Consider the following 24,437-nt stretch of genomic DNA (forward strand, 5'->3'; position numbering starts at 1 on the left):
ACTCCCTGGGCCTCATTTTCCTTATTCTGTAAGGCAGAGATAACAATAAAAATCATAGCTTCTCTGGGACAGGCGAAGGGTTGGGGTGATGGCAAGAGGTGCAGTTTCTGGCTTACTATGTACTAGGCACTACAACGCACTCTCCTCTAACATCTTAGACAGTCCCTTCTTTCTGGCCTCTAGATCCCTCATTCCATCTCATCACCAGTTCACCCCTCATGCCTTTGACACAGGGGTTGGCAGCAGTGGTGATGGCAGGAAATGATTCTGAGCTCAGGTGACCTCAGATGTCTGACATCACTATCCCCACCATCATCATCACCATCCTCACCATCTTCACCATCACCCTCCCACCATCCTCACCACCATCACCATCCTCACCACCATCACCATCCTCACCATCATCATCACTATCATCACCATCCTTGGCACCATTATGCCTAAACTTAAGGACTGAAAAGGTCTGTAAAAAATGATCTCCTTCAATCTTCTCAATTTCATACAGCAGGAAACCGAGGCCATTCTCAAAGTCCCCAGACACCAGGTCCTAGTCCTACACTCCTGCCACCCCACTGCACCACCCTCCTAATTAGAATGATAATACAATTTCAACTATGCAGAACTATTCTGTAAGATGCGGAGGATCCATGTGCCTCATTTTCGTCTTTTCCACAAGGGTCTCCCAACAATCCTATCGGGAGGTCAGGCAGGGATTAACACCCTCATTTTCTAGCAGATGGGCTGTGGCTTTTCTGATGTTGAGAAGGAGCTGGAAGCCCTTCAGATCCACCATACAGCAGAGTCTCACACAGTGGCCTTTCCCTGTGCGTGTGGTGAAAGCCCTGGGGCTGACCTGCGGGGTGCCAGTCCCACCCTACCACTCACAGCTGTGCGATTTGGAACAAGTTACTTCATGACTTTGAGCCTTTGCTACTTCACATGTAAAATGGGATGTAACGATGGTTACATCGTTAGAGGGTTATTCTGAGAAGTAACTAAGAATATGCAAGAAACACCCTTGGTCTGGAGCCAGACACATAGTTTGTACTCTGGTAATGTGTCATCACAGTGGGCAGGGGTGACACATGACCTCAGAGTGCAGGTGGAATGTAAGACAGGAGTTCAGAGGGGGCTGGGGTTTGGCTGTGTCTCCATGGGGATTCCTCTGGTTTAAGGAGCTAACATACCATACATTTGAGGGGCATCAAAAAAGTTTTCTGTGGAATCACTTCTTTCTGACATTCCAAAAAAAGCAGATATGAATTCCATCTGCTCCAACACTCCCCAGTTCACCTGGAGCTGCCTAGCATCTCTGCATTCGCCCCACCCTGGTCCCCCAGATCTCTAGCACATCACACTTTCCAGGGCTTTGGGAAGTCAGAGTGTGTCTCTGAGCCTCAACGTGGAGCAGGAAGTCCTGGAATTTCCTATGTCAGGATGGAACTGTTGAAAGATTCACACCTGATGCCATGTAAGAGATTTTCCTAGCAACTAGCCAAACTGGAGATGTTTTACTAATGAGAATGATAACAATGATATTGTTGGCTGCTGCTGCTGCTGTTATTAGTTTGAAACCTAGCCACCAAACCTGGGCTTCAAGTTCTGGGGGCCTTGGACAACAGAGCCTACCCTGACCTACAGGCCTCTTCAAAACAGAGCTTTGCTGCCACCTCCTGGTGGTGGAAAGACAGGCTTTTCATTACGCAAATGACCCAGAGATCTTACCCCTCAAGTCTTGACATTAGACATTCAGAGTCAGAGGTGTCCTTGGGAAACAGGATCATCCCATCCAGGCCCTTGGTTTTGCAGATGAGAAAATTCAGATTTGTGATAGAATCTGGTGACCCCCACAGGATGAAGTGTCAGAGCCAAACACCCAACTCTCATGGCTCCCAGACCAGGGCTCCCCCTAACTGAGTGTCTGCAGAAGAGGACCCTGCAGAATCTGAGATGGAGGCCTAGGATTGGCCGGGCTGTGAGTAGGCCCTTGTGATGGCCCTGGCAGCAGAGGGTGGGGCCATGGCCAAGGGTCTTCTCCCAGACCTCACTCCCCTTGTCCCAGAAATCGCTGCCAGACTGGAAGAGAAGGGTTGGTCCCAGAGTAAAAGGCAGTGAGCCTCCACAAACAGTCTCCTGCCCCTAACAGGGTGGGTGACCGGACCCTGGGTGTCTCTGAGATGAAGGTGGCCTGTGGAGGTTCCAAAAGTGAGTCTGTTGGCCCTTCTCCTAGGCCCGAGACAAAGGCAATACCCAGGTTCACAGTGAGTACTCAGGTCAAGACCTTTGCCATCTGACCCTTCAGTCCCCTCCCGCTTTTCTCTTGTCCCAGAAGAGGTTGAAGAAACAATGCATTTCCTTGCCCTCTGGACTTTGGGTGGCTCCAGCCAACAGGGAGCTGAGAAAGAAAAGCAGGAGGAAGAGGAGGAAGAGGGCATTTATTCCCTGCATCCTCCTTGTAGGCAAAGGCCCCACTTTCTATCCGGTAACCCACTCCCCAGCCTGCTCTGTCGCCATGCCCAGGGACCAGTCCCCTCACCCTGTTTGCACCTGGAGCTCTGCTTATCCCCGTGTCCTCCCTGAACCTGCTTATCTCCGTGCAGAGTCTCTTCCTCAAACACCCCACATGTTATGCCGATCTGGGTGTGTCATCTGCTTCCAGCCAGAGCCCAGCTGGTACACACCCTGCCCTGCACATCTCTTTCCCTGCTCCACGGCCCTCCTATGCAGTGGGGTCGGCTGACCACACAAAGGACGGCTGCTTCGCTGTGCCATGTGTACATCTCTAGGTCATAAATCCCACACTGATCTCTAATGACCCATTCAGTTTCATTGCACACTTCAACTTTGGCACAGGCCTCCTGCCAGATCAAGCTTTTAGGATCTCATCCAGGTCCCTGTTTTCATTTAAACCTGGGCTCACACCAATAGCTCTTGAACCCAGGAAGACGCAGTCATTTCCTGCTGAGATCTAAGTGGCATCAGTGGTATCCTGGAAACAGCTCGTACCAGCTCACAAGAGCCAGTTATGAAACTTTTAGGAATTTTGTGAGCCACTTCTTAAAATTTAAATTTTATAATTACTTATTATTAAACTTAAATTTTATAATTTTACAATGAGATAAATTACAGCTCTTCCTCAACTTTCATCGTAAACTGAAAATACCATTTATTTGGCAATGCATTTAACACATCAAACCTACCAAACCATTATCATTTAGTTCAGCCTACCTTGAATGTGCTCAGAACACTTACATTAGTCTACAGCTAGGCAAAATCATCTAACACTGAGCCCATTTGAGAGTAAAGTATTGGCTATCTCGTGTAATGTATTGAATGCGCTACTGAAAGTGAAAAACAGAATCACTGTCTGGGTGCAGAAAGGCTGTAAGTATATCGGTTGTTTCCCCTCATGACTGCATTGCTGATGAGAGCTGTGGCTGGCTGCCCTGCCCAGCATCAACAAAGGATCAGACTGCATATCTCTAGGCCAGGGAAAAGATCCAAAAGCAAAATTCAAAGCACAGTTTCTACTAAATGCACATTGCTTTTCTAAAGTCGAAAAATTGTGAATCGAACCATCAAAAGTCCAGGAGTATCTGTATATTTAAAAAAAAAAGGTAATAAAAAATCAATATGGGGACGTCACTGGCAGTCCAGTGGTTATGACTCTGTGCTTCCAATGTAGGAGGCGTGAGTTTGATCCCTGGTAGGAGAACTAAGATCCTGCATGAACCTCAGTGTAGCCAAAAAAAAAAAAAATTAAAAATCAATACATAAAACTGCGAAAGATTGAAGGAGGAGAGGATGGCAGAGGATGAGATGCCCATCACTGACTCAATGGGCATGAATACGAGCAAACTCCAGGAGATAGTGAATGACAGGGAAGCCTGGTGTGGTGCAGTCCATGAGGTTGCAAAGAGTCGGACACAACTTAGTGCCTGAACAACAACATAACTAATATATTGCATTTTATTACTATCTGTGATTTACAACTAATAAATCTGCGTGATGGACATACTCTCCAGTGGTTTGCTACTTACATCTCTTTCTATCTCCACATTCAGGGACGTCATGAGGGATGCTGAACCTGGCCGAGGTGGAAATATTTACACCACAGAAACTGGCAAGCACTTTAGTGCAGGGCTTTTGATCTCTGTGCTTGTTAAACAGTTACCAGCATACCACTATGTGGAACCAATGAACTCAAGTAAAGACAAACCTGGAATTTGTATATAGAGATACTGGAGGATGTACTGGGTGGGCCAAGCCGACCCCCTGTATTTCCACCAGTCCTGCCAGGCCAGCTGATTCAAGGCAGCAGATTGAGAGGACTTCTCAGAGCCAAGGATTTCCTCCTTCAGAGTGTGGGAAGGTGGGGAAGACAGGAAGGAAATGTGGGCCAGGCCATCCTAGTCCCAATTCCACATCTATACCCTGGGCATAGGAACTCATTCATCTGTGACAGACAGTCAGCTGCAATGTCTAGGCAAAAAGGAAGATTTACTGGTTCACCTAAATGAACATTTTGAGGGTAGTCAATCTTCAGGCTGACTGGGCCCACAAAGTGTCATTGGATCTAGGATTTCAGACAATTTCTTATTTTTCTCTTTCTTTCCATCTCTCCATTCTGCTTTCTTCAAAATTAACTTTATTCCCTGGAAGCCTGCTCCTTTGTGATTACAACATGACCAGGCTTGTATCCTGTATCTTCCCATCTTATGCTAGTGGCCTAGGAGCATTTTTTTTTCCAGGAGTTCCTGCAAAAGCCAAAGGACTGGGCTTCCCTGGTTGCTCAGTGGTAAAGAATCCGCCTACCAATGCAAGAGCCACGGGTTCCATCCCTGCTCCGGAAGATCCGACATGCCTCGGAGCAACTAAACCCATGTGCCACAGCCATTGAGCCTGTGCTCTAGAGCCCGGGAGGTGAAACTAGTGAGCCCACATGCCACAGCTACTGAAGCTCTTGTGCCCTAGAGCCTGTGCTCCACGACAAGAGAAGCCACTGCAATGAGAAGCCAGTGCCCCGCAACTAGAGAACAGCGCCCACTCACTGTAACTAGAGAAAAAGCCAGCACAGCAATGAAGACACAGCACAGCCAAAAAATAAAAATAAAAACAAATAAATAATTTTTTTTAAAGCTGAAGGGCTGGTTCTCATTGGCCTGGAGGGTCAGGCCTAACATCAGGAGATGGCAGGAGGATGGAGGGTTTTGACTGGTCAGTTCTAAGTCATGATGGTCCAGCTGTACCCAAATCCATAGTCAAGAGGGGCGTTTCCTATTCCTCCTATGAGGTTAAGTCCCTACTCTCAGGAGAAGCAGTATCAATTCAGTTCAGTCGCTCAGTCGTGTCCGACTCTTTGCAACCCCATGAATTGCAGCACACCAGGCCTCCCTGTCCATCACCAACTCCCGGAGTTTACCCAAACCCATGTCCATTGAGTCAGTGATGCCATCCAACCATCTCATCCTCTGTCGTCCCCTTCTCCTCCTGCCCCCAATCCTTCCCAGCATTAGGGTCTTTTCCAATGAGTCAACTCTTTGCATGAGGTGGCCAAAGTATTGGAGTTTCAGCTTCAACATCAGTCCTTCCAATGAACAACCAGGACTGATCTCTTTTAGGATGGATTGATTGGATTTCCTTGCAGTCCAAGGGACTCTCAAGAGTCTTCATTGCAGCACTGTTTACAATAGCCAGGACATGGAAGCAACCTAGATGTCCATCAGCAGACGAATGGATAAGGAAGCTGTGGTACATATACACAATGGAATATTACTCAGCCATTAAAAAAAATACATTTGAATCGGTTCTACTGAGATGGATGAAACTGGAGCCCATTATACAGAGTGAAGTAAGCCAGAAAGAAAAACAACAATACAGTATACTAATGCATATATATGGAATTTGAAAGATGGTAATGATAACCCTATATGCGAGACAGAATAAGAGACACAGACGCATAGAACAATTTTATGGACTCTGAGGGAGAAGGTGAGGGTGGGACGTTCTGGGAGAATAGCACTGAAACATGTATATTATCATATGTGAAACAGAACACCATTCCATGTTTGATGCATGAGACAAGGGCTCAGGGCCGGGGCAATGGGATGACCCAGAGGGATGGGATGGGGAGGGAGGTGGGTGGGGGGTCCAGGAAGGGGAACACATGTAAACCCATGGCTGATTCATGTCAATGTATGGCAAAAACTATTACAATATTGTAAAGTAATTAGCCCCCAACTAAAATAAATAAATTTATAAAAAAAAAAAAAAAGAGTCTTCTCCAACACCACAGTTCAAAAACATCAGTTCTACGGCGCTCGGCTTTCTTCACCATCCAACTCTCACATCCATACATGACCACTGGAAAAACCATAGCCTTGACTAGACAGACTTTTGTTGGCAAAGTAATGTCTCTGCTTTTAAATATGCTATCTAGGTTGGCCATAACCTTCCTTCCAAGGAGTAAGCGTCTTTTAATTTCATGGCTGCAATCACCATCAGCAGTGATTTTGGAGCCCAAAAAATAAAGTCTGACACTGTTTCCACTCTTTCCCCATCTATTTCGCATGAAGTGATGGGACCAGATGCCATGATCTTAGTTTTCTGAACGTTGAGCTTTAAGCCAACTTTTTCACTCTCCTCTTTCACTTTCATCAAGAGGCTCTGTAGTTCTTCTTCACTTTCTGCCATAAGGGTGGTGTCATCTGCATATGTGAGGTTATTGATATTTCTCCCGGCAATCTTGATTCTAGCTTGTGTTTCTTCCAGCTCAGCGTTTCTCATGATGTACTCTGCATATAAGTTAAATAAGCAGGGTGACAATATACAGCCTTGACGTACTCCTTTTCCTATTTGGAACCAGTCTGTTGTTCCATGTCCAGTTCTAACTGTTGCTTCCTGACTTGCACACAGGTTTCTCAAGAGACAGGTCAGATGGTCTGGTATTCCCATCTCTTTCAGAATTTTCCACAGTTTATTGTGATCCACACAGTCAAAGGCTTTGGCATAGTCCATAAAGCAGAAATAGACATTTTTCTGGAACTCTCTTGCTTTTTCAATGATCCAGCAGATATTGGCAATTTGATCTCTGGTTCCTCTGCCTTTTCTAAAACCAGCTTGAACATCTGGAAGTTCATGGTTCATGTATTGCTGAAGCAAGCCTGGCTTGGAGAATTTTGAGCATTACTTTACTAGCGTGTGAGATGAGTGCAATTGTATGGTAGTTTGAGCATTCTTTGGCATGCCTTTCTTTGGGATTGGGATGAAAACTGACCTTTTCCAGTCCTGTGGCCACTGCTGAGTTTTCCAAATTTGCTGGCATATCGAGTGCAGCACTTTCACAGCATCATCTTTTAGGATTTGAAATAGCTCAACTGGAATTCCATCACCTCCACTAGCTTTGTTCATAGTGATGCTTCCTAAGGCCCACTTGACTTCACATTCCAGGATGTCTGGCTCTAGGTGAGTGATCACACCATCGTGATTATCTGGATCATGAAGATCTTTTTTGTACAATTCTTCTGTGTATTCTTGCCACCTCTTCTTAATATCTTCTGCTTCTGTTAGGTCCATACCATTTCTGTCCTTTATCGAGCCCATCTTTGCATGAAATGTTCCCTTGGTATCTCTAATTTTCTTGAAGAGATCTCTAGTCTTTCCCAATCTGCTGTTTTCCTCTATTTCTTTGCTTTGATCACTGAGGAAGGCTTTCTTATCTCTCCTTGCTATTCTTTGGAACTCTGCATTCAGATGGGAATATCTTTCCCTTTCTCCTTTGCTTTTTGCTTCTCTTCTCTTCCCAGCTATCTGTAAGGCCTCCTCAGACAGCCATTTTGCTTTTTTGCATTTTTTTGCATTTCTTTTCCATGGAGATGGTCTTGATCCCTGTATCCTGTACAACGTCACGAACCTCTGTCCATAGTTCATCAGGCATTCTACCAGATCCAGTCCCTTAAATCTATTTGTCACTTCTACTGTATACTCATAAGGGATTTGATCTAGGTCATATCTGAATGGATTAGTGGTTTTCCCTACTTTCTTCAATTTAAGTCTGAATTTGGCAATAAGGAGTTCATGATCTGAGCCACAGTCTGCTCCCGGTCTTGTTTTTGCTGACTGTATAGAGCTTCTCCATCTTTGGCTGCAAAGAATATAATCAATCTGATTTTGGTGTTGACCATCTGGTGATGTCCACGTGTAGAGTCTTCTCTTGTGTTGTTGGAAGAGGGTGTTTGCTATGACCAGTGCGTTCTCTTGGCAAAACTCTATTAGCCTTTGACCGGCTTCAGTCTGTGCTCCAAGGCCAAATTTGCCTGTTACGCCAGGTGTTTCCTGACCTCCTACTTTTGCATTCCAGTCCCCTATAATGAAAAGGACATCTTTTTTGGGTGTTAGTTCTAAAAGGTCTTGTAGGTCTTCATAGAACCGTTCAACTTCAGCTTCTTCGGCGTTACTGGTCAGGGCATAGACTTGGATTACTGTGATATTGAATGGTTTGCCTTGGAAACGAACAGAGATCATTTTGTCATTTTTGAGATTGCATCCAAGTACTGCATTTCAGACTCTTTTGTTGACCATGATGGCTACTCCATTTCTTCTAAGGGATTCCTGCCCACAGTAGTAGATATAATGGTCATCTGAGTTAAATTCACCCATTCCAGTCCATCTTAGTTCTCTGATTCCTAGAATGTTGACATTCACTCTTGTCATCCCCTGTTTGACCACTTCCAATTTGCCTTGATTCATGGACCTAACATTCCAGGTTCCTCTGCAATATTGCTCTTTATAGCATCGGACTTTGCTTCTATCACCAGTCACATCCACAGCTGGGTATTGTTTTTGCTTTGGCTCCATCCCGTCATTCTTTCTGGAATTATTTCTCCACTGATCTCCAGTAGCATATTGGGCACCTACTGACCTGGGGAGTTCATCTTTCAGTGTCCTATCTTTTTGTCTTTTCATACTGTTCATGGGGTTCTCAAGGCAAGAATACTGAAGTGGTTTGCCATGCCCTTCTTCAGTGGACCACATTCTGTCAGACCTCTCCACCATGACCTAGCCGTCTTGGGTGGCCCCACACTGCATGTCTTAGTTTCATTGAGATAGACAAGGCTGTGGTCCATGTGATCAGATTAGCTAGTTTTCTGTAATTTTAGTTTCAGTGTGTCTGCCCGCTGATGCCCTCTTGCAACACCTACCGTCTTACTTGGGTTTCTCTTACTTTGGATGTGGGGTATTTCTTCACGGCTGCTCCAGCAAAGTGCAGCCGTTGCTCCTTACCTTGGACAAGGGGTATCTACTCACGACGGCCCCTCCTGACCTTGAATGTGGAGTAACTCCTCTCGGCCCTCCTATGCCCATGCAGCCGCTGCTCCTTGGGCCTGGGGTAACTCGGAAGCAGTATAGATCACCTCAATTTGCTGCTCATGATCAGGGCTCAAAAGCAAGGGGCCGTGGGCTTTGCTGAGTCTGATTTCGGTTTCGGAATTTGACTGCCTTCCCACACGGTCACTGTGAGGACAAATCCATACACGGCAGTCAACCCCCTGGCACAAAGTGGGCTTCTGGAATGCCAGTTGGCGTTTCCCTTTCTTCTTTGCTTGTCCCCACGAAAGAGGTGGCCGACACAAGGTTCTCCATCTCAGCATCTAAACAGGGATCTCTCTTGGACCCAGCCGGCACACAGACCCAGCAGACATCCCTTGTCCTTCAACACTCCTGCTAAGAGTGTAACTTCTCATAACATCACATCATTTCCTCCCCAGCCAGTGACCTGAATTCCACTGAATTCCACGGTGGGCCTCTCACCACCTTCGGGAGGAGGAAGAGACTAGCTCAGAGGCACTGCCTCGCAGCAAGGGGCTTCCTGTCCCATAAGTCAGGAGGGAGAGGTCCGGGTGGGGCCAGACAAAACATCTGGACCCGGATCAGGACCCAGCTGGGATCTGGACCAGGCTGTGGCCCTGCTGGGGCGTGACTCTTAGAGAGCAAGCAGACAAGGCTTCCAGCCAGCACTGGACAGACGGATGGAGGGACTCGCACACACTGGGAGCTGTTATAAGCTCCGGGAGTATATTAGGGTAATAAATAATAAGGCTAACAAATGCCTTTCTCTCTGAGGAATTACAAGTTCATCTCAGACCTCAACCGCTCACTGAGCGCCTCCCAACGTTCGCCTGCCTCACTGCCTTCACCCATTCCCCTACGGGGCCCTTGGGTTTTCATAATCACCCACTTCCTGTTTCTCTCCATCACTAAACTGCCATCACTTCAACAGCCAGCATCCTCTTCATCGTCTTAGAATCCTCCAGGGCAGGTGAGGCAGTCCACAGAGGTTGCCAGAATGGATCAATGTTCATAACAGCATTTTCATAACAATAAAATACTTTCAGGGCTTGTCAGAATTCTCTTATTGTCTTTATTATGCTTGTTCTTTTATGGTATTCTCTGATAAAAGCTTTATTAAATGAATTTTCATTAAAGGTCAAAAAAAAAAAAAATTGCAGGCCTTCCCTGGCAGTTCAGTAATCCAAATCAGGCAGATTTCAGAGAATCCACCTGCCAATGCAGGAACCATGGGTTTGAACCCTGATCCAGAAAGATCCCACATGCCACAGAGCAACTAAGCCCATGTGCCACAGCCTGCACTCTAGAGCCCAGGAACCACAACTGCTGAAGCCCACACACCCTAGAGCCTGTGCTCTGCAACAAGAGAAGCCACCACAGTGACCAGCCCAAACACTGCAGCTAGAGAGTAGCCCCCACTCACAACTGGAGAAAAAAGTCTGCACAGCAACAAAGACCCAGCATAGCCAAAAATGAAATAAATTAGCAGACAAATTTTTAAAAACCTTTTTACATGACTATTTTTAAAAAATAAACAATCACAAATAACCTAAAGTGCTTAGTAATTGAGGGCTACCTGAATACTTTATGTCATAGTTATAACAGCAGCTGGTGTTAACTGAGCACTCTTCATGTGCTAGCTGCTATTTTAAGAACTTAACATGCATCATCTCGTTTAATAGTCACAGAACTTCTTTACTGTAGGCTCCTATTTTCTCCTCATTTTACAAGTGTGGCTCAGAGAGGTTAAGAATTTGCTTAATGTCACACAGCTAGTGAATGGTAGGGCTCGAGCTTGCAATCACCATGCTAGACTAGGATTACTCGGAGGATTATGTGTCCTTTAAGAGAGAACAGCACCAACAACATTTGAGTCCATCAAGAGTCAGATATTAACATACTTACTAAAAGAAGTTAAATGAAAGAAGCTTAAGTTAATACATAGATGCCGATGACAGCCCTATGTCAGACAAGCCCACAATCAGGATGATGAAATAGAGTTCCTCATCTCTTTGAGGTTTCATTTCTCTATAAAGCTGTGCATAATTTTCTAAAGTTATCTTTAAACTTTAAGATAAGATTTATGCCCTGGGGGCTGGGCAAACTATTTCCTAATTTGATAGAAGAATCCTGGCTGAGATGTTAGGACTTGAGGCTGACTCAATTCTGCTCCTTCTCAGCAAACACATTTTACAGGGATCTTCCAAAATGAAGCCTTAACTGAAGCCTGGCTTTGGGGGAGTCCTGAGAAATGGAGGAGGGGGCTTCAGGGTGGTGGGGATAGGGGATCCTTGTAAAGAGGGTCACAAAAGTGTCAACGTAGTCATAGAAGCTCCTGTGTCTTGGTATGGTCAGAGAGCCCCCTGTCCCCAGCAAAAGGAAGGCACCCTGTTATCTCCTCGCAGCCCTTCAAGTGAACCGGGTGCTTCAAGGGGCGATGCAGACAGGAAAGCCCAGGTCACCAGTGTTGAATTGAGGTGACTCTGGAGGGCAGACAGGAGACCCTGGAGAGGGCAAGGTGTCAGGAGGCTCACCAGGGCGTCAGTCCAGGGGCAGATGGACACTGCACTTTCCGGCTCTAGAGCAACTTCCTTCCTCCAGCCTGAAGAGCTTCCCAGAAGCATGAGAGATCCAAAAATCCCCCCAGGCCTGGAGCCAACCTAGGAATGACTGAAGGAAATAGCTTCCCTGGTGGATCAGACAGTAAAGAATCCTCCTGCAATGCAGGGGACCCAGGTTGGATCCCTGGGTTGGGAAGATCTCCTGGAGAAGGGAATGGTTACGCACTCCAGTATTCTTGCCTGGAGAATTCCATGGACAGAGGAGCCTGGCGGGCTACAGTCCATGGAGTCACAGGAAGTCGGACATAACTGAATGACTAACACAAGGTGCTCTACACAAGATGTCAGGAGGACAGGAAGAGAAAAGAGGAGACAGGGGCTGAGTGGTGGGGGTCGGGGGGATGGATGCCATCCACAGGTGCAGCCCAAATAGGGGTAGGGGTACAGGGGTGTAGAAAGTGCTGCCTGAATAGCAGTTGGGGGAACTGGTTCTCTTTAGTCCAGAGAAGAAGCTTGGGGGATGGAAGCATAGTTGTCAGTTTCATATATTTGGGTAGCTGCTCATGACAAAAGAGACAGAACATGCTGTAGTCCAGAACCTTGCTACTCTGAAGTGTGATGCAGCAGCAGCAGCATCCCCAGGCGTTTAGAAACACAGACTCCAGGCCCCTCCCAGACACAGTGAATTCAAACATGGCCCTGAACCTGATCTCCAGGCCATCTGTGAGCGCATCCAGTTCAAGAAGCACAGATCTGGAGTGATGCTACTCACTCTGTGGTTCAGAGGCCAGTGCCCATCTCTGAATGGCTTGTTAATGGTCTCCCACAAATAAGTACAGACACTGAGAGTGTTTAGAAGCTTTTACAGCCATACGGTGCAGTGATAAAGAATCCGTCTGCCAATGCATAAAACTCAAGAGATGAGGGTTCGATCCCTGGGTCAGGAAGATCCCCTGGATGAGGGCCTGGCACCCCACTCCAGGATTCTTGCCTGAAGAATCCCATGGACAGAGAAGGCTGGCGGGCTGCAGTCCACAGGGTTGCAAAGAGTTGGCTGCAACTTAGTGACTAAACAACAACAGCAAACATCCTGGATTGGATTCTGGAACCAAAAAAGGACACTATTAGATCTAAATACAGTATGGAGTTTACCTAGTAATGCACAATGTTGGTTTTAGTTTTGATAAGTGTGCCATGGTTATGTGAGACATAAACATTAGGGAGAACTGGGGAATTCCCTGGTGGTCCAGTGGCTAGGATTTGGTGTTCTCCCTGCCAGGACCTGAGGTGGATCCTTGGTTAGGGAATTAAGATCCTGCAAGCCTTGTGGCATGGCCAAAAATAAAAAAACAACTTTAGGGAAAACTGAATGAGGGGTGTACTGGAACTCTGTACTATCTTTGCAACCTTTCTATAAATCTAAAATTAATCCAAAATTTAAAGTTTATTTATAAAAATTTAAAAATCAAAATGCAAATATAAATTATACTTGTTTATTCCAGCACTGAACAGGTAAAAAATGATATTTTTAATTATGCTGCTTATAATTGAATTTTTAAAAATCAATTTCCTAACAGCAAATAAAGCACATACAAGATCTCTACAGAAAATTACAGGACTATTAAATTTTAGATCTTTAAGAACTACTAAAAAAATTTCATAAAACAAAGATACAGAATGTGAATTGATAGAAGACTACAAAATAAAGGCACGGTTTCTTCCCAAATCTGTTTACAGACTCAGTACAATCCAGAGCAAACATTTCTACAGTTGCCTATCTTCCCTCCCCGCCTCACACCCTTTCCTTCTCTCCCTTTTTCTCTCTTTCTTTCTTTTGGCAGAAGTTAACAAGTTAATCCTACATTTTATAAGAAAATGCAAAAGATGAAGCATCACTAAAGCATTCTTGAGGAAGAAAAACAAGGTGGGAAGAAGGAGGGAGAAAAAAAGTTTTTTAAAAAAGGAAAACAAGGTGGAAAGATTTGCTTGTGTGTGTTCAGTCACTCAGTCATGTCCAACTCTCTGTGGTGCCATGCACTATAGCCAGCTAGGCTTCTCTGTCCATGGAGTTTTGTAGGCAAGAATACTGGAGTGGGTTGCCATTTCCTACTGCAAGGGATCTTCCCAACCAGGGATCGAACCTGCATCTCTTATGTCTACCTGCATTGGCAAGTGGATTCTTTACCACTAGTGCCACCTGGGAAGCCCCAAAGATTTGCTTGCTCTACCAAAAAGGACATCTGGGGCATAGAAAAGGATGGATTAGTATTTTCTGTCTATTCATTCTATTAATTTTTGAGAGCTTGGTATTGAAACTCCAGTTTAAAATCTTAATTTAGCTACTTAAAAATAACTGTAATATAGAGTAGAACTATATTTAACTTTGTTCTGTATTTTCCAAGTCTCCTGTAAATGTTAATCTCATACTTTCATAATTCAAAAAATTTAAAAAGAAAAGAGTGGATTATTTTTAAAAAGAATCAATTTACTTTTAACAAATACTATGCTACAGAAAACAGCTTAAGATTTGAGAACTCTTCTGTGCCAGGCGCTATTCTAAGCCTTTTTTGTATATATACTCATTCAATACCCACAATAGTTCAAACAGGTGATTACTGTCCTTACCCCAGGTACCATCATTAGGAATACCAATGAGGACAAGCCCACAGCAGAGGGCCTTAATGAAAGCCCTGGTCCCCAGAGGGCTCTGGCTACCAGCACAGTTCCAAGAGATCTGGACACACATCAAGCTGCCCATCTGAGCACATCTGCCCAACACACGTTATCTCCAGCAGTGAACCCACAGGTACCAGCTGAGACCTCTGAAAAAAAGACTTGTTTCAGCCTCCAATCAGCCCCAGGCATTTACCCATAAAGCTCCTGGAAGTGTTAGGAGGAAGAGGGGGAGGGGGTACTAGGAAAAACTTCCCAGAGAACTAAGATTCCTACTGATGCCAAGAACTAACTGGGAATTCCCAGAATGTTTCCTTTTGTTTTTTCCTCTTTAGCCTCTGTGCCCTTCACAGGACCCCTGGCATCTAACAAAAGCTGCCACAATTCTGTTTTCAAATGTTATGCAAATCATCCCCACCACCCCCACCCGCCCCCACCCCCCGCCAGGGTCAAGGAGAAACTTAAGCAGAGAGCCAGAAAAAGAGGTGAGAGCTGCCCTGTCAGGGCTGTCTATTAACAGAAGGCCGCATGGTGGGGGCAGGGGCCCCAGAACGATCACAATGTCTCCTTAAGAAAGTACAACCTTGGGTGGTGGGGGGAAGCTGAGGTTCAGATCGTTCAGCTCATGTCATCGGCTATTAGAACTTCTGGGGAGGAGTGACGACCAGGCTTGTGTGCATTTCCAGGCTGGCTTCCTGGCTGTTCTTAAGCCAAGGTTACACCACCCTGGAAGGCTTCATCACCACTGTCTACTGCTCTGGGCAGAGGAGAGAAGTGACAGCTAAGGGGTATGGGACTTCGTTTGAAGTTTGTCTTGAGACTTCACCCTGGACTGAAAAGTGTTGGTTGCCCTCGAAGCTAAGGACCAAGGGGAAATGGTATATTCCAAAAAGTATGTGCCTTTCGGTTGCCAAACTCCCAAAGGTAATAATAACAACAACAATAACAATTATTTATAGAGTGTCTACTAGGGGCTTTCCAGGTGGTGCAGTGGTAAAGAATCCGCCTGCCAAGGCAGGAGGGGGTTCAATTCCTGAGGTGGGAAGAGCCCCTGGAGAAGCAAGTGGCAACCCACTCCAGTATTCTTGCCTAGGAAATCCCATGGACAGAGGAGCCTGGCGGGCTACAGTCCATGGAGTCACAAAGAGTCGGACATGACTGAGCGGCTGAGCACAGTGTGAGTGCCTACTATGTCCTACACACTTTCTAAGCTTTCACTCCCCTTTAGCCCCATGAAGAAGGAACCACTGTGCCCATTTTGTAGATGCAAAAACAGGTTAAAATTTGCCCAAAGCCACCCTGGAGCTGGGATTTAACCCTGAGGGTGACCCCGGAGCTCACACTCTCCTACATCTCAGCGCATGGCTCCTCTGATATAAGGAAGGCAGAAAATTCCAGCCTGGTATTCCCTGCAGGGCTCTGGTCACTCTCCAGACTCAGTTTGAGGCAGATTCTGAGCCAGACGATAGGACCCACCTAACCCTTGGGGTCACAGTGGGGGCTCCTTCGAGGGCATCTGTGATCCTGCATTTACGGGTTCTCTGTCTTACCCAGAGGCCCTTGGGGCAGGTTCTCAGGGCTGCAGGCAGTCCCCAGTTCTCCCTGCTCCAGCCACTCCCTCTGATGTTAACGCAGCAGAGTCATGCTGATTCATAGGAAGTCATGTGCTCTGACTCGGACACACAGCAACATCTCTGTCTTCCTACCCCAGGGCCTGACTTCATTGCATCTCCATGGGGACAGTTCTAGCCCTCCGCTCAGGCAGGTGTAAGATACTGAATAGCCACTGACAGTCATTGTGCATTTGGGGTTAGAGACTGCCCCTAAACCCCCCATCCCAGCCACACACACACCAGAGCACCTCACTTCTATGAACCACAATAGTGCTCCTTGTCCCACAGAAGAACAAAACCTTTTAAAGCCATCGTCTGTACCATTCTCATCAGCCTATTTCCAGGCACTTATGAGAATCCCTTTCATTACTCCTCTGTCTGCCCTGACAGAGTTTCAAGGGTTTTCTTTAACCACCCTCTTCTCTGCCTGCAGCTGGATTCGTGCCTCTCAGACCCCCACGGCTTCTCCACTTTGCTCTCCCTCTTTCTTTCTCCCTTTCATGGTGAAGATTGATCTCTGCCCTGTAGGTGTTGTGAAGCTCCCTGCTACGGCTCTTTCATCTTCAGCCTGCCTCGTCTGCGGTATTTTAACAGGAGCACCCTATAGGAGGGTCTACCCCTTCTCCCTCCTCAGACCTGGAAAGTTCTTTTCTGGTTCGCTGGGCCTGCTCATTTTCGGTCAATATTGGTCCATCCATTTCTGTTCTTCTTTGTTGATTTTACCCTCCCTGGGACCAGGCTGTCAAGCTCGTGAGGACAGGCACACACCGTTTCATGTTTGAAACTACATCCCTGGGACCTGAGATAGCATCAGGCAAATGGTGCTCAGTCGATCAGTCGTGTCAAACTCTTTTATGATCCCATGGACTGTAGCCCACCAGGCTCCTCTGTCTACGGGATTCTCCAGGCAAGAATACTGGAGTGGGTAACCATTCCCTTCTCCAAGGGATCTTCCTGACCCAGGGATCAAACCTGTGTCTCCTGCATTGGCAAGCAGATTCTTTCCCACTGAGCCACCAGTAAGGCACACAGTGGAGGTTCAGTGAGTACCTGCAGAATTTGTTCAGCCCACCAATCCAACCTCCTGAACTGTTCAAGTCCTATCTCAACATAAATGCGTTCGAGATGGGGAAAAGGAGGGAAAGGTGACATCCCGGAGCATCTCAGCTTGTCTTTCCTATAAGGAAGAAGAATTTTCCCATAAGCCCCAGCTAGACTTCCTCTTCTTCTCACTGGCCCAAATCAGATTATATGGCCACATGTGGGAAATTCTGTACTTGGTTTTCCAGCTTCTGTAATTGGAGGCAGCTGGAGGGGAAAAAAGGGGCCAGAAATGACTTGTGTAGTTAAACAACAGTGTCTTCCAGAAAAGCCTTCACAGAGAAACCACAAGACATCTGAATGAAGGCTGCTCAAGCCATCTTAGGCTGAGAAATTTTTAAAAACTGAGAAGAAAGGCACACTTCAGACTGAGTCCAAACATTCTGACTTAGACTGGAGCTAGACCTATCCTAGGAAAAACCCTTGGCTGGAAAGCACCTCTGCTGGAGGAAAAGCCCCTGTGTTCAAATGCATGGCCCTTGGCTCTGGTGTGCAGCCAGAAATTCTGTACCAGGAACCCAGATGATGGGTTATACTGTTGAGCAGGCAGAAATGTGACCATATTATGCTAATAATGTGGCTTCATCAGTAGTTAGGGATCAAAAGCTAGTGGAGGGGGCAACTCTCATCTCAAATTAATCACATAAGCCCATCAACCTTGGATGTGATTGCATCAGGAGTAAGGATGGACCAAGTCTACTTTCCCATCAAGAATATCCTTTTCCAAAACAAGCTGAACTGTATCCTTTACCCAAGTTATGTAAACACTTGCTACCACCATTATTATGGGTCCAAGTGTCTCATTTATGCTGACTCATGGGGCTTTGGGCTCCCACACACGGGAAGTTGGAAAGTGATAATTCAGTCAAAACAAAAATTTGGCCTAATGTAGTAAAAAGGAAAAGAAAAATCCCAAACAAAGTCTTGTGTGTGTCTCCACACATGTGTTTGGAGAAAACACACCCATGCATAATGTTAAAAGGCTATCCTGGCCTGATGACATCCTAAGCCCAGGCCTGTCCAGGTACCTCTGACCCCATTTAAATGTTTCAAATCAGCAAGTGATTTTGGACACCCACAATGTCTTTCTTTCATCTGGACGAGCTAAACCAAGTTACTTTGGGGTTTTGTTTGTTTGTTTGTTTTTGGCCGCACTGCACGGCATGCAAGATCTTAGTTTCCCAACCAGGGATCAAACCTGTGCCCCTTGCTGTGGAAGCACAGAGTTTTAACCACTGGACTGCCAGGGAAGTCCCTAAACCAAGTTACTTTGTGAAGAGAACAGAATTCATCATCGTGCTACTGTGTTTGGAGACATTTTCAGCAAAATGAGCGTCAGCCTCTGCAACCTGCAATTTCATCCGTCTATTCATCCAGTCATACACTCAGCCACCCAGCCACCTATCTACCTATCTTTCCAAGCTGTGTATCTATCTATTTATCCATCCATACACCCATCCATTCATCCATCCATCCATTCAACAAACCTTCATCCATTTCCATGGGACTTTCACTATCCCCCCTTCTTCCTTGCCTCCTAGAGAAGTACTTTGTCCCTGTTAGCCTTCCCTTTTCACAGCGAATGCCTTTCCCTTTCCTCATTTTGTGAAATCCCATTGATCCCAACAGTCCAGGTTCAATCTCTTTTGGAAGATGATTCATGGACTTTCACTGTAAACCCCAGAGTTATCTTAATTCTTATGGTTCAGTTCAGTCACTCAGTCGTGTCTGACTCTTTTCGACCCCATGGACTGCAGCCACCAGGCTTCCCTGTCCTTCATGAACTCCTGGAGCTTGCTCAAACTCATGTCCATCGAGTCAGTGATGCCATACAAACATCTAATCCTCTGTTGTCCCCTTATCATCCTGCCTTCAATCTTTTCCAGCATCAGGGTCTTTTCCAATGAGTCAGTTCTTCGGATCAGGTGGCCAAGGTATTGGAGCTTCAGCTTCAGCATCAGTCGTTCCAATGAATATTCAAGACTGATTTCCTTTAGGATTGCCTGGTTTGCTCTCCTTGCAGTCCAAGGGACTATCAAAGTCTTATTCAACACCACAGCTCAAAAACATCAATTCTTGGTGTTCAACTTTCTTTATGGTCCAACTCTCACATCCATACAGGACTACTGGAAAAACCATAGCTTTGACTAGATGGACTTTTGTTGGCAAAGTAATGTCTCTGCTTTTTAATATGCTATCTAGGTTGGTCACAGCCTTTCTTCCAAGGAGCGTCTTTTAATTTCAAGGCTGCAGTCACCATCTGCAGTGATTTTAGAGCTCAAGAAAATAATGTTACTGTTTCCGTTGTTTCCCCATCTATTTGCCATGAAGTGATGGGACCAGATGCCATGATCTTAGTTTTTTGGATGTTGAGTTTTAAGCCAACTTTTTTACTCTCCTCTTTCACTTTCATCAAGAGGCTCTTCAGTTCCTCTTCATTTTCTGCCATAAGAGTGGTGTCATCTGCATAACAGAGGTTATTGATATTTCTCCCGGCAATCTTGATTCCAGCTTGTGCTTCATCCAGCCCAGCATTTTGCATGATATACTCTACATATAAGTTAAATAAGCAAGGCAACAATATACAGCCTTGACGTACTCCTTTCCCAATTCGGAACCAGCCCATTGTTCCATGTCTGGTTCTAATTGATGCTTCTTGACCTGCATCAGATTTCTCAGGAGGCAGGTAAGGTGGTCTGGAATTTCCGTCTCTTTAAGAATTTTCCACAGTTTGTTGTCATCCACACAGTCAAAGGCTTTAGTGTAGTCAATGAAGCAGAAGTAGATGTTTTTCTGGAATTCTCTTGCTTCTTCTATGATCCAACAGATGTTGGTAATTTGATCTCTGGTTCCTCTGCCTTTTCTAAATCCAGCTTGAATATCTGGAAGTTTTCAGTTCACGTACTATTGAAGCCCAGCTTGGAGAATTTTCAGCATTACTTTGCTAGCATGTGAGATGAGTGCAATTGTGAGGTAGTTTGAACATTCTTTGGCATTGCCTTTCTTAGGGATTGGAATGAAAACTGACCTTTTCCAGTCCTGTGGCCACTGCTGAGTTTTGCAAGTTTGCTGACATATTGAGTGCAGCACTTTCACAGCATCATCTTTTAGGATTTGAAATAACTCGGCTGGAATTCCATCACTTCCACTAGCTTTGTTCGTAGTGATGCTTCCTAAGGCCCACTTGACTTCACATTCCAGGATGTCTGGCTCTAGGTGAGTGATCACACCATCGTGATTATCTGGATCATGAAGATCTTTTTTTGTACAATTCTTCTGTGTATTCTTGCCACCTCTTCTTAATACCTTCTGCTTCTGTTAGGTCCATACCATTTCTGTCCTTTATTGTGCCCATCTTTGCATGAAATGTTCCCTTGGTATCTCTAATTTTCTTGAAGAGATCTCTAGTCTTTCTCATTCTATTGTTTGCTTCTATTTCTTTGCATTGATCACTTAGGCAGGCTTTCTTATCTCTCCTTGCTATTCTTTGGAACTCTGCATTCAGATGGATATATCTTTCCCATTCCCCTTTCTTATGGTAATTCTTGTGGTACTTATGTCTTATATTCCTCTCTTATTATGTAGTAAATTATTGTCTTCAACATTTTTGCACTGTGGGATGGGGCTGGGTGGGAGGGAGATTCAAGAGGGAGGGAATATATGTATACATGTAGCTGATTCACTCTGTTGTGCAGCATAAACTAATACAACATTGTAAAACAATTATCCTCCAATAAAAAAATAATAAATGGAAAAATATTTCTGCACTGCTGTACTGCACTGCTCTTGTCTCTTGTGATTGACACATTTGTTTTATTTTTTTATCTCCCTGAGTAAATTGTGAACTCTGTGAGAAGAGAGACTATGGTTTTTACTTCTTTGCCTCCTCCCTCCACAGCTGGCCTTTTGCATAGTATTATGCAAATTGTAGGCACTCAACAAATATACTTTGATTGGTTATGCAGTTTCATCTGTGAAGTGGGGATAATGTTTGTGTTACAGGAATTCTGGGAGGATTAATTGAGACAGTGTGTATTAAAGAGCTTTTTAAACTGCAAAGTCCAAAAGACATTATTATTGATAATAATCACTTTATTTTTAATAAAAGAATAAATTAATAGCCATATCCCAGGTTATCTACAATCTGAGTGACCAAGGATGTACTCCATAAACATTTCATTAGTACTTATAGAATCATTAGGTCCTATGCAAGATACAAGAGCTACAAGGAGGATGGAACATGGTAGTAGCCTTCAAGGAATTCTTCTTTTAGCAAAGGAGCAGAAACAGAAGTGCCTGCCACTGTGTGTGAGGCTACAGAAAGCTCTATAATACAGACACAAAGTGCTTGGAGACACTTAAAAGGACTCATTTATTCTGCCTGAGGCATTAAGAAAAACTTCAAAGATGAGCTGTCACTTGAGCCAACCCTGGGAGGTGAATAAAAGTCCAGTAGATGGAAAAAGAGGACAAGAACATCCTAGGGAAGAAAAAGAGTAGAAGTGCAGGGTGTTTGTGGAAGAGGACACAGGATTATCTGATTACAACCTAAGAATTTTGTGAACCGTGTTAAGGAACATGAACTTTATTCCAAAGGCAATGCAGAAACCACAGAGAAAGGAAATGATTAGACTTGTATTCTGGCTAAATGACTATCAGGGACAATGCTTTCCACTGTAAACAACAGACATTCAATGAAAACTAACTTAAACAATAAGAACATTGATCACCTTACTGGAAATAAAGGGCAGGCAAGCTACAGGCATGGTACAACCAGCCCCACAGACACCCCAGAATCTCTGCAAGTCTCCACAGTGCAAACACTAGTTATTGCCTTTCTCTGGGGTGGCTGCAAAAAGGCAGTGCCAGTAACACATTCAGGCACAAACAAACCCTAAAGCATCTTCCCTACAGGGGTACCTGTAGGGTACCCCTCCCCTCATCTCAGGGTCACATGGCCCTGTTAGAGGAAACAGCATGCGCCATGTCTGGCTTGGACCAATCCTCTGAGCTGGAATGATACTGGAGCACCCACCATGATGTCCGCCACAAAGAGCCTTGCTGCCAGCTTGTAGATGGGCTCCAAGGGGAAACTGAAAACAGAGAGACCCACTGAGGAGCAGTGCAAGATGGAAATTATATTTAGTATTTTATAATAACCTATGAGGAAAAAGAATCTGAAAAATAATATATACATGTATATATATACATATAGATACATAACTGAATCACTATACTGTATACCTGAAACTAACATGACACTGTAAATCAACTTAACTTAAACTTCAAGAAAAAAGGAGACAGAAAGAAAGGAAGGAAAAAAAATATGTCAAATGCTAAAGTGAACTTTGGTGTTTTTTGGCTGCTCAAATGTGAAGCCGAGTCCTACAGTAACTAGATAAGTAGAAATTTCTGGATCTTCTTCTGCCAGCCTCCCGTGAAGCTCAAGCGTGGCTGGTTACCTAGACTGTCAATCAGATGCACACACTCCTAGGCTTTGAAATGAGGGGAGGAAGAGGAATTGAAGCCAGGAAAGAGGAGTGGAGTGGGGCAGGGGTACCAGTCTTAACTTCCAGTGTCCAGGCCAGAGGGCTCAGCAGTGCAGGCTCTGATCTCAGGAATTTAGTGGTGCTGACAGCATTCTTTCTTTACTGAACTAGTTCTGTGTCATGATCCACTTTTGCTGTTCTCTGACTGCAAAGGTCTGCTTTATTCCTGTCTATATATTCAATTAAAACTAATTTTTAAAAATCATTGCTTCTCTATCATACAAGCAACACATAACCTTGGAAAATGAGAAAATACAAATAAACAAAAGATAAATTTAAAAACTCTCACAACTCACCACCCAGTCATAATCACTGTAAATATATTCTTCCAGACTATTTTATCTGCTTATTATATTGTCTTTTTTATCAGTTGTTTAATAGTCCACGTATGGTATATATCTAACTAGTACCCTCTGGATGGGTTCTGTACAGCTGTGTTTTGTTTTGCTATTATAAACAATGCCTTGATAAACCTCCTTATACATCTGTCTCTGCACATTTCTCTGATGGTGTCTTTTATTTCCAGCTTTATTGAGATATAAATAGACATATAACATTGTGTGAGTCTAAGGTGTTCAACATGTTGATTTTCATTTGCTACACTTAAATATTGCAAAATGATGATCATCATAGTATTGGCCGACACCTCCATCCCATCACATAGATACCATTTCTTTTTTGTGGAGAGAGAATTTCCAATCTGCTTTTCTTGGCAACTTTCAAGTATGTGATACAGTATCATCAGCTATAATCACCACGCTGTACATGAGATCCCCAGAGCTTGGTAATCTTATAACTGGATGTTTGTACCCTTTAATCAATATCTTCCTGTTACCCACACCTCCCACCAGCCCCTGGGAACCACCACTCTACTCTGATTCCCTGAGTTCAGTTTTTTCAGATTCTCTGTGTCAGTGAGATCAAGCAGTATTTGTCTTTCTCTATCAGACTTATTTCACTTAGCATATCTGATGCTTTCTTCACAATTCCTAAAGGTTGAACTGCTGGATCAAAAGACATGCGTTTCCTTGTGAGGCTTTTCGGTACTTATCACCAACTTACCCTCCAGAACCAATGTATGCTCCTATTGGCGGATTACAAAAGGTTTTAAGGCTCCTGGAATTTTCACATGTGAGCCTGCCAAGCCAGGTGTCTACAAGTAGTCATTGGTTTTAAGCTCAATGAAGTACTGTCTTTATACTTCTATAACTGTGTTTCATTGACTCTAGTTTCTCATTTCCACCTGTTGAGATGACTACGTTAGAGACTCCATCTTGACTCCTGAGCATCAGATATGAGATCTTGAGATTGAGTAAAGTTCGGGATCTCTCATGAATCCTGCTTTCACATCACCTGCAAATTTGACTGTGTCCCTGCTATGTTTTCACCTGAGTTATAGATAACATTGTTGGGTAGGACAGAGCCAAGAGCTGGCAATCTGCTGATGTGCCTCCAGCCCAAGACAATCATCTACAAATCTACCCAAAAGCTCTGGTGACAGCTTGTATCATGCCTGGTCTTTTTCAAGGACCTGCCCACAATCCAGCAATAGACGAGATATAACGGCTCACACAGCAGGATGAGGCCCAGCC

At 44.7% G+C, this 24,437-nt stretch overlaps 1 long non-coding RNA gene across 3 annotated transcripts in view; it reads right to left on the reverse strand.

The window, feature by feature from the left end:
* Positions 1 to 24,437, reverse strand: part of LOC145541575 (uncharacterized) — a 108,044-nt gene that overhangs the window by 21,792 nt on the left and 61,815 nt on the right. The gene's annotated exons all lie outside the window — the stretch shown is intronic.

This window comes from Giraffa tippelskirchi, chromosome 3 (genome assembly GCF_054371585.1).
Source record: "Giraffa tippelskirchi isolate mGirTip1 chromosome 3, T2T-mGirTip1v1.2.pri, whole genome shotgun sequence".
Classification (NCBI taxonomy): Eukaryota; Metazoa; Chordata; class Mammalia; order Artiodactyla; family Giraffidae; genus Giraffa; species Giraffa tippelskirchi.